A 17,580-nucleotide genomic window follows, 5' to 3' on the forward strand; every position below is an offset into this window, starting at 1 on the left:
GGCAGGCTTGCTCACTGCCTTACAGAGCCAGGTGACCTCATTTAGATTCTACGCTCTGATTAACACAACCTGTCTGTTTACTGCTGCCGGACTGCCTCTCTCTGTCATTCATTGTAGCGGAACTCAGCCCAGAGGAAATTCTGAAGATAGTCAAGTTAGTGTCTCAATTACTCTCTCAATGAGCGCTGTTTTTACAGATGCTTAGCGCCCAAACGTGCTTAATTAACCGCAACGGAGCCAGAGAATGGCCGAGATTGTCTTTCTGTCGTCGCAGTTTATTGAACGCCCGCCGACGTCAAGACACCTCTTGTCATCTCCTCTGAATTTTATGCTCAGCGAGTTGCTGAGCTCTGTGATGTGCTGACAGACAGTAACAAGGCAACCGCTGAAAAGCCAAACAAATTATTGGGGATCAATAACAATTAACACAAGGGAAGGGTGGGGGTGGGGGGGAGAGGAACCTTCAATGTAAATTGAAGGGAAACCAAGAAATGTAGATTACCTCTCTGGTTTTATTTCTGGATTTGTTTTTCGCGTATACTTTTCAAGCACTGAACTTTTGGAGGGAACCGGGATTTGTGGTGTCCTGTACCGTAGAGGTTATCACGCTCGCAGTCAGCACTGCGACCTCCTTGGAGCTGAGCTGCCTCTAAGGTGACATGTTTGACAACAGAATATCAGAATCGAGTTAACCCTCCGTGGTGGTCAATAACCTGATTGCTGAGCCAGACGAGCCCGCAATACTCCAGGCCACTGCTGATGACAGACCAGCCAGCCTGGCCATACCTGCAGGACTTGGGGCAGGAACGCTTCCCACACAGCTCCTGTTAACCTACAAGCCAAGGCTCTAACAAACAGGTAGGGTTGTCCTCGCAGGACAAGCAGCAGGAAAGGTTGCCAGAGGTTGCTCTCATTGGTGAGCAATGTGCAAAAGCTAAAAAGCTGGGTGAACTCCAGTAGCACCCCAATGCACTCTCTTGGGGTCCCCAAGCCTTGGCTCTTGCACCCTATGCCTAATACTCACTGGAATTAGGTAAGCAAGGTATATCCCTCCAGGAAGAGAATGCACATTGCATTCCAGATGCAAGGAACTTTTTATGCGTAGGTGGTATCTATATGTGGAACTGTCAGTCTGATTTGGATAGTCTTAAACACAAAAATGGAGCTTCAAACACCTGGCTTTACCTCAAAACATTATGCTTACTGCTTTGGCCACTGAGTGGTGCTGTGGTACAATGTTTCAACTCAGACTAATACAGAACTCAAATACTTTCAATAAACCAGAGCTAAAGCCAAGCCTTTGTATTAAATGTGAAAACCTTCTCCAATATGTACACTGGATCACGGCTGTTTGGGGGAATCGTCACTGCCATAAAGCAATTGCTGCCAAACAAAAACAGTCACTACACTTGCCAATCATTTAGTCGATTGGCAGATCGCTTTTCCGGGGTAATAATCTCTTCCAAAAAAAATAATAATTTGGGCACTCAAATCAATGACTGTTTGTGGGACGCTGTTGTATGCAATTGCTTCCGCTTTTCACCCATTAAATATATAGTCAATTCACTTTACAGCAGTAGCAAAAACTGATGAGTGTTTATAATAATAATCCTTGCATTTGGTATAGCCCTTTATCATGTCTTCAAGACGTCTCGAAGCGCATCACAGAATATATTGTAAAGTGAATTGACAGTATATCTTGTGAAGCGCTTTGAGACGTCTCAAAGACCTGATAAGGTTCTAATATTTACTTGTAACGTGCTTAAGACATTTTATGTTAAAAGGTGCCGTAAAAATTATTTCGCTTTAATAATATGTACCAGCGTGGATATTGTGATAAATGCAGCCGCCAGTTATAGCAATAATGTGCCTGTTATCGCCGTAAATGTGTGAAACCACAGAATACTTCGGAGAACTGTTTGCTAGCTTAGTCCTCTAGGTGTCTCTCTATCTCCATCACCGCAGAGTTTTGTACCATAGCCAAGTTAATAATAATAATCCTGCCGTGATGTCGAGATATCTTAAAAATAACTGCTGAGTGAAAAGTCTCACAAACAGCTGTAAATTCACCTCAGGGATTTGCTAGCTAGGACCCCGGCAGAAACCCCTTTTTTTTTAACAGCGTTGCAGAATCTTAAACATTTCCACCCAAACAGGCACAGATGGGAACTTGATTTGGGGTCTCACCTCTGTTAGTGCAATCCTCCCTCTAACACGGAACTGGAGCATCGAGCTAGACTGTGAGCTCACACCAGATACCTCTGACTCAATGGTGAGAGCACTATATTGTACAGAGTGGCCTCCAACAAAACAAATGTTTGGGTAAATTTCACCACCTTCATTTTGGAGCTAACCAATGTAACTTTGCAAAGGCCACACGCACACTCACATACACGTGCATACTCACACATGCATACACACGCTCACACACACATACACATGCTCACTCACATGCACACACGTACCCACAGCCACAAACGCACACACATGTGTACGGACGCACATTCACCTGCACACACCAGTGACTTACGCAGCTCAAATTCCTGGCAGGGCAAAATGTTGGGCCTCTATTTACCAAGCAGAAAGTGTTAGTCACTCGGGTATTAGGAGATTGGCGGATCACTTTTCCGGGGGTAATAATCCCTTCAAAAAATAGTAATAATAATTTGGTCACTCAATCCATGACTGTTTGTTGGACACTGCTATGAGCAATTGGCGGCTGCGTTTATACAGTCGCTACACTTTACAGTATATTCTGTGAAGCGTCTTGAGACGTCTCGACGATGTGATAAGGCATTATATCAAATGCAAGGATTATTATTATTATTATTGTTTTAGAATCCTCTGCTCTTGTCTTGGTCAAACCAAACCAAGTTGTTTAGCTCATATCTGTGCATGTGCGGATCTTGTGGTGGGCAAACTATCAACTAACAATCCTTACATTTGACACAGCGTCGGGAGGACATCTCAAAGCGCTTCACAGCGCAGGACAGACACAGCTGTGTCGTGCAGTTGCTGTGCGCTTTGCGGGCGAACGCAACAGCTATTGCGGACACAGCAAAAGTCCCGTGTTATTGGATGTTAGAGGTTGTAATCCTGCGAGACGCTACAGACAAAAAAAAACACCCGTTCTGTGTTTCAACAAAATTTTTCAGATCCGTGAAAGAATCAAAAAAATAAACTCAAACCCTCTGTTCCCATCTGTTGAACCTGTTTTCCCAGTGCTCGGCTGCCAAAACTTTTACGAAAGACCTCCTTTTGCTTCGGTCACTCTTTAAATTTCCTACTTGTTTGTCAGACCCTTCGACTGTTGAAAGAACAAAGTATTGTGTTTTACGAAGCCCGGTATTCTCATAAAGTGGAAGGTATTTGGGAGGAATGTTGGTGAGTGCACTTTGGTTACACTACACAAAACGTTCTGTTTTAATGGCATTTCTCTGAAATGTGGACGAGGTTTGCAAAGTGGTGGTTCCAGATGTGACACACGCAGAACCGCAAGTGTGTTGGAGCTTAACTGCAAGCACAGAACCCTCCGCGCTTCACAGTTGAGCTGCATTTAGCGACCGACGTTGAACAAAAGTGTAAAAGATTAAGAAAAAGTATTTTGCCCTCGAAATATACAGACAATTCACTTTACAGCATATTCTGTGAAGCGCTTTGAGATGTCTCGAAGACGTGATAAGGCGCTGTATCAAATGCAAGGATTATTAAAAGTAATGGTATCCGTGAGTCCTGATAAAGCAGGAATGGGAAAAGAAGGGAAAAATGATGATAAATACTAATAATCCTTGTATTTGATTAGCACCTTTATCACATCATCGAGAGCTTCACAGGATGCACCGTCAAGTGGATTGACTGTATATTTTGTGAGCGAAATGCAGCATAACAGTGAAGTGAGTGACTAATTTTTTTTATTTGGGGATTTGTCAGCCAGGACACCGAGAGAAACTCCTTTCTCCTTTTGAATAGCACCATGGGATCTTTAATGTCCACCTGAACAGGTAGACTGGCCCTTGGTTTAACACTGTATTTAAAGGACGGCACCTACATCAATGCAGCACCCCCTCCCAACTCTGCCTTAGAGTGTGGACTAAGTGATTCTAAGTCCTGATGTGGGGCTTGAACCCACAGCCCTCTGATTCGGAGGCTTGAGTGCTGCCACTGAGCCAAATTAAATGGAAACACAGCCAGAAACGGCCATGATCTCGACATATGCTGAAGGTTGGGACGCACTGGGGGGGGGAAGAGATGAGAGGGTCACAAGCCAAAAATCTGTTTACAATAACATTGCCTAAATAAAAAGTGTGCTTCAGCCTTGTCATTCCATTATTTATTTTGCGCAATACTCTTCTGTCCATTACCCCACTCACCTCCGCCTCGCACCTCCACCCCCTCGCACCTCCCCCCACCTCGCACCTCCCCCCCATTGCACTCTCCACCTCGCACCTCCACCACTCGCGCCTCCCCCCCTCGCGCCTGCTCCCGTTGCCCGACTTCAGATCGCACCCGAAGACCTTCCTTTATGGTCAGCCTCATCCCTCTGACACCGGCCTTGGCTCAGCCCCAATCTCCTTCGCTGTTGAGCGCTCCGAGACCCGAGACAAGGAGCGCTGTGCAAATGCAAGTTGTTGTTGTTGGCTGTTTATATAGCGGGATGTGCGGCGCAAAACACGTCGGCCCTTTTGTGAAGGGTGGGGAGGGTGTGGGGGAAGTGAGTTAACATCAAGGTGAGGACACATGAGGGGCAGATGGAACCTGCTTTGGGGCTGAAAGCCTTTTTTATGCTATTTATGATAATCAGTGGGAATGTTCCTCATCCGTTTCAGATGATTCGGTAATGAGGTTGCACAGAATGTGCCCGCATTGTTCAAGGAGACCATTAAAACTCCTACTTGTGACATGAGCAGGCTCTCTCTTTATGCTCCCAGCTCAGAAAGTTGAGAGCAACAATGAGCGAGAGGGTATCTCTGGGCACTGCCGAAGGCCCTTTGTGCTGTGTCCAATTTATGTTGTTTTAACATCATTTGTGGTGGTGTGTGTGTGGGGGGGGGAAGCGCGCGGCGGGGGTTGCGGAGGGAGAGGAAGAGAGGGGGGAGGGGAGAGGGGGAGGTGGTCCATGCCTTATTCAGACTCAAACCTCTTTTTAAAGGCCGTGGAAAATGCAGGACACCCCTTGAAAAGCTACATTGCTCTCTGACTTGTCCGTTTTGTGCCCAGGACCTGAATAAAAGCGTATCCCTCTCAAGGATTCCTGGGTCAGCTTGCAAAGAGTCGGATGTCAAATGCATATACATAACAAACCACACCAGCCCCCTACCCCTCCCTTCTCTCCTCCCCCTCAAAGCATTGGACCCTGTTCCTTTTTTTCCACGCTTTTCTTTGGCTGCAAAGAGATATATAGATTCCTGACTGAATTGTGCACCGTTCCCTCTCCGCTGTTTGTGAGTCTTTTAGTGAGTGATCCGCGGGGCGTGTTATCAATAATAACAGTTGTGTTTGACACCGTGCCTTTCATGGTCTTGGAGGAAATCCCAAAACACGCTTAAAGGAATCACTGTAAAGTAATAATACTGATCCTTGCAGTTGATATAAAGCCTTAACACTTAATTGAGACGTCTCAAAGCGCTTCACAGAACGTACTGTAAAGTGAATTGACTGTGTATTTTGTGGGCGAAACGCGGCAGCCAATTGCGCACAGCAGCGTTTCACAAACAGTCGTGGATTGAGTGACCAAAATTATTTATTTTTTTGAAGTGTTTATCATCCCCCAGAAAGCGATTGCCGATTGACTAACAATCTACTTACTGCTGGATAAACAGAGGCGTGTGGAGTAAGGAAACTTGCGTAAGGTTTCACTCTGCCCAGGAATCGAACCCGGGGTCCTCTTGCTTGTGAGGGGAGTGCTCTAACCACTATTCTCCAGGACTGCACAAATGTAATGACTGAGAAAATCACTTCACCATCTGCACGTTCAAAGAAATTGTTTTAAATTCTCTTTTCATAGGACTTTCAACTTTCTCACTTTCTAGTTTCCAGTTTTTTCGTAAATGGCTTTACCCCCCTCAACCCCTCAAACCCCCATCAGCAAAATAACCGTTTTGCCTTTGCCTACAAACTGCTTACAGTCACTACACCGTAAAAACCTGTGAAGAGCTTTGAGATGATTCAATGATGTGATTAACTGTCACTTGCAAAGCTTATTATAACTATTGTAAGCAAACAGAGACAGGGATGTCTGAAGGAGAGAGAGAGAGAGATAAAGAGAGTTTATCTTCATTTGTGTGTCTGTAATATCTTGAGAGATATTAGAAGATGCTGCAAAGATGCAAGTTCTTGTTGCTCTTCAAATACTCCGAATTCCTCTTATAATGTTCAATTAATAATTCCTGTCTTACCCCTAACGCAGGGGTTTTTACGTGTGTTTTTATTATGCTTTTTTGCTCGGAACAAACAAATGACTTTCTCGGCAGGCTCCTCACAACTCTCTCAAGAACCAGTGGCATCTAATTACCAGATATAATTTGTCGTCCCCCGAGGAGAGGTTAAGGACTAAGAGCAGGGATTGCCTTTGAGTTGGCTCTCTGCCACTGTGTCGTCTGTCCGGGGCTAATCAAGTTATCATATCAACAAATCTCCCTCGGCCGCCGTCCCCAGTGTCTGGCCTTTCACACAAATCTGACGGCTGCCGTGAGGACAAATTTCTAGCAGCAGGATGTTGGAGGATTCCCGCCTGGCTGTGTGAAAAGTACCTGTAACCTCCACACAAGCCCTCCGCTCCCTCACGCTGAGAGTTCACTTCATGTTAGCCTCATGCTGCTCCCGGCTATCAGTCAGCAGCCTGGGTTAGGGCCAGCACTGCAGCTAGTGAAGGGCTCTGGCTGCACAACACCAGACATACAATACTGCAGCACGGAAGTCTGTGTGCAAATCTTTGCTAGTCTGAACTGCAGATTTTTGGAGGGGAGAGTTTTGAATGAAAGAGTCTCCAAACCAAACTGAGAATTCCATATATCGCAACTACACATAAGAACCTAAGGAATTGCTGGGCGAAAGGAGACCAAGGTCCATCCAGTGTGTCTTCCGCCATTCTGGCAGTCGCTTGCACATGTCCCAGTTATACACTGTATCCCGAGATATTATTTGCTACACATGGAAATTCCAGCATTAGATTGTTGGAATGGAATGCGCACTCTCTCCCCGGAGGGATGTATCCTGCTTATCTAATTCCGGAAAGTATTAGGCACAGCTTGGCAAGAGTCAAGGCTTCGGGACCCAAAGTGTGTGTTGGGGTAACTGCTGGAGTCTAACCAGCTAAAACCGTAAAGTTTGTCCCATCTAACAATCCTGCAAATAAAATCCGTGGTTGTTTTTGCGACGTCACTGTGGCTGCCAATATTAACCCACAAAATGCACACAGCTTCACTGTATGTCCTTTGAAGCACTTTGAAAACAGTACGAAAACCTCCGCGAGTCTACCCACAGCATTGTAGCCAGCTGCAAATTGGCTGCCATTTTGGCCTAAACAGTCAACACACTGTCAACACACAGTCACTACACAGAAAGGCATGTGATCGTGATGAAGCCCAGAATTTCGGGGTTGACTTGGTAATAGTGATCTCAAGGGAACAATTGTGCACAGCAGTGTCCCGCAAACAGTTGTAGATTGAGTAACCAATTTATTATTATTATTTTTTTGAAGGAACTATTGACCCTGGAAAAGCAATCGACAAACAACCAGATTCCTACTTACTGCTAGGAGAAACGCACGGATTATCCTAAACCAAATGCCCGCCCGTGAGCAGATCTTTGCGCGTTGCTATTTTTTTTCCGGAAACACTTTCCTCAGAGGGTAAGTTTAGTCAAGCGGAGGATGGAATACAGCAAAGGATTATTGTTTGCTAGTTAGCAGGCAGTTGTGATGGGATACAATGGCGCGGGGTTGAATGACGCAGCGAGAGACGGCACTTCTACAGATTGCTTTCCCGTGAAATTTTTTTTTTTTTTTGAAAGAGGGTCTCCTGTCGGGCGGAACAAAAGCTCAGGTATGGCTCCCCAGCTGGAATCTGACCTTTCACATCTTCACGTCGTGCAGTGTGAGCGAGCAGTACAATGTGACTCGGAGGGCTGGTCAGAGAAGTGACCCAGCCTGCCAATGCTACCTGCTGCTCTCTTCATAGCTCACAGAGTTCGGCTTACAGAAGAGAAGAGGGGAGGGGAGTGGGGGGTGGAAGGGGAAACAGAAAAAAAAAGCCACTCGGATAATAAAGAGGTAACAAATGTTAATAAAAGCCAATAGCAACCGTCTTAACCCATTGAAAATAATGTCAACATCTGTGGGTCGTTTTGCTCAAACAAGCAAAAGTCTCTGAATTAACTGCTCAAAAGGCATTCAGTCCAAAGTCAGTCAAACGCTACATTTCCCCCCCCCCACTCACCCACCCTCCCTCCCTCCCCCAACCTCCCCCACCCCACACACACACACACACACACACCCGCCCTGTATCTTGATGCAGATTTTCGATAGCTTGTTCGACTTTCATGTCTTTGAATCGATTCTAATGTTCAGCTCCAATCCTTATTCTGAGATTCAAGGGCGTGAATGAAAAGGGCACAAGAGTAACTTTAGTGTTAGAATGAAGACTGAGTGGATGATTCCAGCATTGAATGCATGACTTCACACAAACACTGAGAATCGTGGTGGCAGGGGATGGTTTGGGGGGGAGGCAAAGAGAAAAAGGAAAGAGGGGAGAGGGGTGGGGGGAAGTAATTCTATTCTGACGCTATTCTATTCTGACGCTATAATCTGTGATAGGAAACTCTTTCTCTTTTCTAGGCTTTTCATCTTCCAGCGGTCTGGGTATGACATGAATGTGTAATCCTCTTAACTTTACTCGGAATTACACATTTGGGCAAAATTGGAAAAAAAGGGGGGTTGATGTGACTGTGTGGCTTGAAGCACCGACTGAACATAGCCCCCATTGTAAACTACTTCTGATTCATCCGCCCTGTTAAATCCAAAGCACCCTTAGAAAGAAGTTGCGAGCAACAATATTCACATTGCAGTGTTAAATAGCCCCTCGATGTACTTCAAATGCATAAGGTCTCTGGACCACAAAATATACAGTCAATTCACTTTACGGTATAATTTGTGAAGCGCTTTGAGACGTCTTGAAGACATGATAAGGCACTTTATCAAAAGCAAGGATTGTTATTATTATTATTACCTAAACAGCTCCATCAGTGGAGGAGCCACTGTCCATCACAGGGACATAACTTTGAATGCTAGCTTTGCCTGTTCTCCGGACACGCTTGCACTGACTGAGGAAAGAAGGAAAGAACTTGAGTTTTTCTACGACGTCTTAAAATGTTCCCATAGAGCTTCATGCTTAATCGCAGTCAAAGTGTAGTGACTGGCTTTATAACGATAGATAGTCTTTGTAGTTGATATGGAGCCTCATCATCACGTCGTTGAGACGACTCAAAACGCTTCACAGGATATGTGGAGTCCTGTAGCCTAGTGGTTAGAGCACTCGCCTTGCAAGCGAGACACCTGAGTTCAGTTCCAGGCAGGGGGCGAAACCTTGGGCAAGTTTCCTTACTCCACACAGAGCCTAATAATAATCCCTCCAAAACAAAACAATAATAAATTGGTCATTTCCAATCACGACTGTTTGTGGGACACTGCTGTGCACAATTGGCTGTGCTTTGAGATGTTGAGAAGATGTGAAAAATGCTATATCAAATGCAAGGATTATTATTATTACATCAAATGCACAGATTATTATTATTATTATATTGTAAAGTGGACCGACTGTGTATTTGGGGGTGAAACGTGACAGCTAATTGCGCACAGCGGTATCTCACAAACAGTCGTGGATTGAGTGACCACATTTTTTTGGAGGGATTGTTATCCCCGGAAGGTGATCCACCAATTGACTACAACAACAACAACAACAAGATTTCTTTAAAAGAGCGCCTTTCATGTCAGGAGGACGTCCCAAGGCGCTGTATAGTTGGGTCAAGACCCGAGCAGGGGGGAAATGGTCAGGGTGAGGGGAGGGAAGGGAGGGAGCGAGGAGGGGGTAGAGAGTCGAGAGGGGAGCTGAAGGCACGGTCAAAGAGAAAGGTCTTGAGACCGGCCTTGAAGGAGGAAAGGGAGGAGGCAAGGCGAAGGCACTGGGGGATGGAGTTCCAGAGCCTAGGGGCTGAGAGGCTGAAGGCCCGGCCACCGATGGTAGGGTGGTTGGGGCGGGGGATGTGGAGCAGACCGGAGCCAGAGGAACGGAGGGTACGGGCAGGTAGGTAGGGGGATAGTAGGTCAGAGAGGTAGGCGGGAGCGAGGCCGTGAATGGCCTTGTGGGTGAGGATGAGGATCTTGAATAGCAATCACCGTCTAGGTAATCAGAGATTGGAGGAAGGAAACTTGCCTAAGGTTTCACTCTGTCCAGGAATCAAACCCAGGTCCTCTCGCTTTGCAATCTCCGATGTCCACCTAAACAGGCGGGTGAGACTTCGAATTTTAACATCTGTTCTGAAGGATGGTACCTCTGACAATGCAGCACTCACTTAGCACTGCATTGCCTGGACTATATGAGCTCAAAACCCCGATGTAGGGCCTGAACCCACAACCTTCTGGCTCACAGGAATGAGGGAGATCGACTGAGCCAGGCTGACACTTACAGTGAATGAACAGGGCTTTATCCTGTCTGAGTTTTCATGTGGAGACAACAGGGAATCCATTCCCACCTGGAATTGGCATTTGAAAGCAACTGCTTCCTGACTGACTCCAAGCTTTTCAAAAGTAATCCTGTCATCACCTGCATAGCCCCAGTGAAGGGGAATTCACAGCTGACTTTAATGATGGATTTACTTCAGACGTTCTGAAGGTTTTACCTGAACCTAGTCCTCAGTCAGAGGCTCCTGCACATCTGCCTTTCTTGCCTTTTTCAAAGGCTCTGTCCATCCATGTCATAGGGAATTACTGAACGGGGTGTCAGCTCGGCACAGCTGGCAGTACTCTAGCCTCCCGGGTCAGGAGGTGGTGGGTTTGAGCCCCCCCATGTTGCGACACAAATTGAACAGTGTTGGCTGACGTTCCCAGTGCAGTGCCAGGGGATGAGGAGTGCTGCATTGTCTTTCTTGTGAGAAACACAACCCGGTTTTGCGTGTTTGGACGTGCGAGTTTTCAGCCGCTACATCCCCGCTCTCTGGAACTCCCTCTCAAAGACCATCTACTTCGCATTCTTCAGCAGCTGTCTGTTTCCCCAAGACTGACCTCTTCGCAAAGCCAGGCTCTTGTGGAGTCCTGTAGCTCAGTGGTTAGAACACTCGCTTCGCAAGCGAGAGACCTGGGTTCGATTCCCGGCAGGGCGAAACCTTGGACAAGTTTCCTTACTCCACACTCCTGATAATAATCCCTCAAGAAAAAAAAACAATATTATATTGGTCACTTTAATCCACGACTGTTTGTGGGGACACTGCTGTGCGCAATTGGCTGCCGCGTTTTACCCACAATTATATACAGTCAATTCACTTTACAGTATATTCTGTGAAGCGCTTTGAGACGTCTCGAAGACGTGAAAAGCGCTATACCAAATGCAAGGATTATTATATATTATGTGTGGTATTTGTGATGCCAGCAGCTCAGCTTTACCAATGTACAGTCAGCACTAAATAAATCAAACCACACCTGACTGGTTCTTTGTTGCAAATAAACCTTTGTTCTTTTTGGTCAGGCAGGGTGTCTGATACACCTGGGAACCCATCACCCTACGCCAGAGTCCAAACCAGACTGGGATTTCCACTCATCCCACCTAGATAGCACCTGATGGCTGTGCTGTCATCAGCAGTGTCCTGAAGTACTGTGGACCAGCCTGGCTCAGGATCCAGACTTCCGAGACCGCCACAAAAGGTTGACTCTATTACAACGTTCCATTGCCAAGCAGGTCAACTTGGAGCCAGTTCAGCTCCAAGAAGACTCTGCTTACCTCCCCCCACCCCCCCAACACACCACCCCCACCGAGGCAGACTTTGATTTTCAATGGCTCCCCCCTTTTCTCACTTCCCCCAAAAGATATTTACACATCACAAGATAATAAATAAAAATAATAATCGTTGTGTTGGATATAGCGCCTTATCATGTCTTCGCAATGTCTCAAAACGCTTAACACGATAAACTTTAAAGTGAATTGACTGTATGTTTTATGGATGAAAAGCAGCAGGCAATTGCGCAGAGTAGCTTCCCACAAACAATTGTGAATTAAGTGTCCACATTTTTTTTAACTAATCTATCTGAAAAATTGTTCTGAGAATTGTTCTCAGATATTATTCTACCCTCGTGATGAAACAGCGCTGGGTTTAATCTGCCCCTTCCAGCTAATTTGGGAGCTATTGTAGTGATAGTTTAATGCGAGGGCCAGCTGCCACGTAGATAAAATGTCCCCACAAAGCCTCTGCGGTTAATGAGATGTCAAGACATTTAATGGGATGGGCAGAGAGGATTATTTGCTTTCTATCACAGTTCAGTCATCTTTGTTGCCGAGGGCTGAGTTCACACGTTGAGATGACTCAACTTTTAAAAAGTGATTCCAATTGGCTTTATGTATCAATAGCTCATTTCTCAGGATTAAATTCTCATGTATGGCACAAGTGATGAACTCTGCTTTTTTTAAAAAAAATATATTGTTTTAACAACTTTAAAGAGCCCCTTCCGTGTCTGTGGAACCTTGCTTTTGGAGCTTCGTGAAGAACGAACAGAGTGCTCTGCTTTAAGTTAAGTCAAACTTTAAACAAGGCTCTATCATATTGTGGGATGATTATTTGGCCAACAGGCTAATTCTCTTACAATAAACTCCAGGGACTATCCTTTTAGTACAGGGGTGTTGGTGGTTAGAACACTCGCCTCGCAGGCGAGAGGACCCGGGTTCGATTTCCAGCAGGGCGAAATGTTAGGCAATATTCCGGGGCATAATAATCCTTCAAAAAAATGTTTTTAAAAATCACTCAATTCCCGATTATTTGTGCACAATTGGCTGCCGCGTTTCGCCCTCAAGATATACAGTCAATTCACTTTACAATATATTCTGTGAAGCGCTTTGAGACGCATAATGAAAAGTTAGAAATCTCAGCCCTCAGCATTATACATTGATGAAACAACAGAGAACAATGTGCATGTAAATAATTGCCGAAAGTCTTTTCCACATTAATACATGATGTCTCATACATTTCAGTCGCTTATTCCAGATGGGAATGAGGATTCCACATCAGACCAAACCCCAAGATTAAACCCGTCTCCAATTAGAGTTCAAGAAACACATAGGACAGTGTATAGCGCCGTTGAATATATGGATTTCCCTTACACGATGGGAGACTGAGTGCATCACGTGGTTGGAAACAAAGAATCAAAGGATGGGGTTTACGAGAATGAGGAACATTCCACCCCACCCTAACCCAAATACACACACACACACACACACAAATGATGTGGCATTATGTTATTACAATCATTGGGAAACTTTGAACATTGCAACGCATATGTGTCTCTGCATTCTTGGACACACATCACTCCCTTTGTTTCGTCAAACTCATTTCGGAGTGAGTTACACCGGACTAATTTGAACCAGAGCAAGAACATTTGTAAACTCAAACTAGAAAGAAAGGCATTGATCTTTGCCCGTTTCCCCCACCCCCAAACAATCTTTTTTATGTGTGAGTTCAAGAGTCACTGAAATCCCTTAATAAATGGGGTCAGACTTTCAGAATTGATCGTAATGTGAGATTTACCAAACGCCCTAGCAACTCGTCGTGATATTCAGTTTAATTATCGATAATAATAATTATTACATTTGATACAGTGTTTTATTACATGTTGAAATGTCTCAAAGTGCTCAACAGGTTTTACTGTAAAGCAAAGTGACTGAATATTTTGGGGGCAATCGGACACTGAGAGATTAGTCCCTTCAAATCCATCTGATCATCATCACCCACAAAACACAGTCAACTCACTCTACAGTATATTCTGTGAAGCGCTTTGAGATGCCTCGAAGACATGATAAGGCGCTTTATCAAATACAAGGATTATTATTATCATCATCACATCTCACATATGTGAGATATCCCATGTCCGTTTTGATATCTGGGAGGGAGGACGTATGGACGGAACATTAATTCGTTTGAGCTTTTACAATCCAAAACATTTTATTCAAAGCAAAGAAATTCTAAAATCCCAAAGTCCAGTCCTACAAAACACGAAGTCACTACATTTTACAGCGCATTCTGTCACAGTGCTTTGAGATGTCCTCTCGATGTGAAAGGCTGGATCAAAAGCCATGATTATTATTATTATTAATAATTATTATGTATTCCAAATGTGTCAATCATTTGCAGCAGGTATTTAGACTGAGTAAAAGATAGAAGGCAAAGGAGTACAGTCTTACTTCCCTAAGATGTGGAGAGAGGCCCTCAGAGAGACACTGATCTGAATAACCATGTTTCTGCAGAATTTATTAAACAGATTGTTAAATGCAATAGAGGCTGAGTCAGCAGTAAACATCTTTGATGGGCGTGTTGCTGAAGATGCTAACTGGTGTGTGTTAGGTACAGATCCTCCCGACTGTCCAGACTCTCACCCACCAATGCCGTTCTTATTCCTGACCGAATCATTGGTGGAATCGTGTGTAAGAAATGAGTCACATTAATTAAATCTAGAGTTTCTCTAAAGCAGACGTGTCTGTGAGTTTATGTGTCTCTCTCTCTCTGTCAGTCTTTGTGTTTGTCTGTGTATCTGTGTGTATCTTTGTCAATGTGTGTCTGTATGTGTCTCTGTCAGACTTTGTGTGTGTGCGTGTGTGTGTATGTCTCTGTCAGTCTGTGTGAGTGTGTATGGGTGCATGAGTGTATATCTCTGTCAGTAAAAGTGTGTGTGTGTGTTTCTCTGTCAGTCTGCGTGTGTGTGAGTGTGTGGGGTCTAAGTGAGTGTGTGTGTAAGTGTGAAATGTTTCACTGATGCTCCAGATTTACATGCACATCTGTTATCTCCACTCCCTGCTCCCTTCCTACCATTAAACGTTTGATGCAAAATAATGTTCTGGGTGCCATATCTGTGCCTTAAAGGCGCCGTGAAAACTGTTTATTTCCAGGCAATTCTCACCTCATAACTCTGAGGCATTTTCCTTGAGATGATTTGACTCCAGAGGCCAACAAACAAGCAGAAATCCAGCTTTTCATTAGTGAAACAGTCAAGCGCTCACTACCAGGAGACATGTTTGCTCAGAGCACCTAACCATCCCTCAGCGGGTGGCTGAGCGACTTCACCCGACATTAACCTGCGTTAACCTTTACTCCTCTGCCCTCATTCCCCATAGCTGCTCCCTCTCTCCCCGCCAACCCCTAACGCCCCACTCCCGACTTCCCTCCCCATTGCTGTCTATTTCCCCTTTAAGCCTCACTGATCATCCACCTTTCATACCACTCGGGTTACTACAGAGTGTCAGGTCCCTGGGGAACTCAGCCTGCGGTGGGGGTGGGGGGGGGGGCAGAAAAAGGGGGGAAGGGGGGAGGGAGAGGCAGAAAATGTCACCGTTAGTATTTTCTTTGTAAGCCAATGACAATAACAATCATAAGAATTTTCATCTACGCAGCGCCTTTCACGCCAAGAAGCATGGCTCAGCGCACTTCACATGGAGTAAGAACATGTAGAATCAATCAACTCTGGCTTCCTGTAGATTCTCTGAATTTTTACAAATTAATACAGAATTCTAAGAATTTGACAACTTTCCACACGTTTCGAGCTGCATGTCTCAACCCGGGTGGAATTTCTCCCCAAGTGGATTGTGTGGGAACAGAATCGTTGTTAAGGAAAGGATTAGGGAAGAAGGAAAGTCAGGGAAAGAATGGGAATAAATTGCGCGATCGGCCGAATGACCTCCTTCTGGCCTGCAAATCACCACAGTCCTTTGGTGAGCTGAACTGGCAGAGTCCTGTAAGAGGAGTGGTTAGAGCTCTCGCCCAGCAAGGATCGAGTCCTGGGCGGGGAAAAACCCTAGGCAAGTTTGCTTACCCTACGGCTTTGTTTATCTGGCAGTAAATAGGAACCTGGTTGCTACTCGTCAGGCGGATTGCTTTCAGGGGGGTAATAATCCCTTCAAAAAATTACAATAATTTGCTCACTCAATCCATGACTGTTTGTGGGATGCTGCTGTGCACAATTGGCTGCCGCATTTCGCCCACAAAATACGCAGTCAACCCACTTTATAATATATGCTGTGAAGTGCTTTGAGACATATCGACGACGCGATAAGGCGCTATATCAGATGCAAGGATTATTGATAGTATAATAACTGTACGGGGAGCGGTGCACAAATTCTCACGGCAACACATGATGGGGAAGGACTTCTTGAGTGACAAATTTTAGGTCAATGGAACAGTCTGGCAGGTCTGGGATCAGATAGCGTCAGGTGTGAACTGCTATCTGGCCGCCAGCCACTGATTATCCACTGTTTAAAAGGCTCTTTTTCTGTTCACCACAAAGCAGACAAGCAGGTGTGGGAGTAAAGTTAGCTGGAAGGCTAAGGTGGTAATTTGAGGGCAGATGGGGGTCACTGTAATGTCAGCCCAAGCACTGGCGAGTTAAGGTTAACCCTTTCCCCATCTCTATTCTCTTTCTGACAGGAGTCGACCCTTATTTTTCCCCGACGCACCTTCAAGGTAATTCGATCTGGTCCTCTGCCACCTTTCTTGGTGACAAACGGCAATGCGCGAGGGGGAAAGAAGGGGAAATCAGCAGAGAAAAAAAATGGATCTCGTGGAATCCTGTAGAATACTGGTTAGAGCACTCGCCTCACAAGCGAGAGGACCTGGGTTCCATTCCCGGGCAGGACGAAATGTTGGGCAAGTTTCCTTACTCCGCGCGCCTCGGTTTACCGAGCAGTAAGTAGGAACCTGAATGTTAGTTGATTGACAGATCGCTTTTCCAGGGGTAATTATCCCCTAAAAACAAAAAAAATGTTGTTTACTCAATCCACAACTCTCTTTGGGACACTCCTGTGCGCAATTGGCTGCCGCGTTTTACCCACAAAATATACAATCAATTCACTTAACAATGTTCTGTGAAGCACTTTGAGAGGTTGCAAATATATGATAAGGCGCTATAATTGGATATATCCACCCTAATCCTAACCAGTGGACCAGTGCTTGGGAATTGAGGGGTAAAAAGGGTACAATTCCTCAAGGAAATGGAAAATAATTGGTGCAGCAAACGCCTCAGGTGACTTGGCTCCCGTTTGTCCTTTTGTTATCAGCTTCGGGAAGAGGCTGGTTAACAATAAACGAGGTTCCCTCTGCGCTTCGGGGGTTGTCTAAAAAAGGATAATAAGAAGAGAACTAATTGCACTGGATTGCCAGCCACTAAAGGCATAATGTAGAGCCTACAAAAGAAGGGACCCGGAGAGCAGGTCACTGCTCCATCCTCTTGTGTTTTGCTGAGTAAGGTTCTCCGCAGATTTACTTGGCACAACCACGCTGCTTGGTAAACCGGTGTCGGAGGTCATTTGCCACCAGCAGATAATAACAAAGGCCTGATAG

This window comes from Callorhinchus milii, unplaced genomic scaffold, assembly GCF_018977255.1.
Source record: "Callorhinchus milii isolate IMCB2004 unplaced genomic scaffold, IMCB_Cmil_1.0 Scaffold11, whole genome shotgun sequence".
NCBI lineage: Eukaryota > Metazoa > Chordata > Chondrichthyes > Chimaeriformes > Callorhinchidae > Callorhinchus > Callorhinchus milii.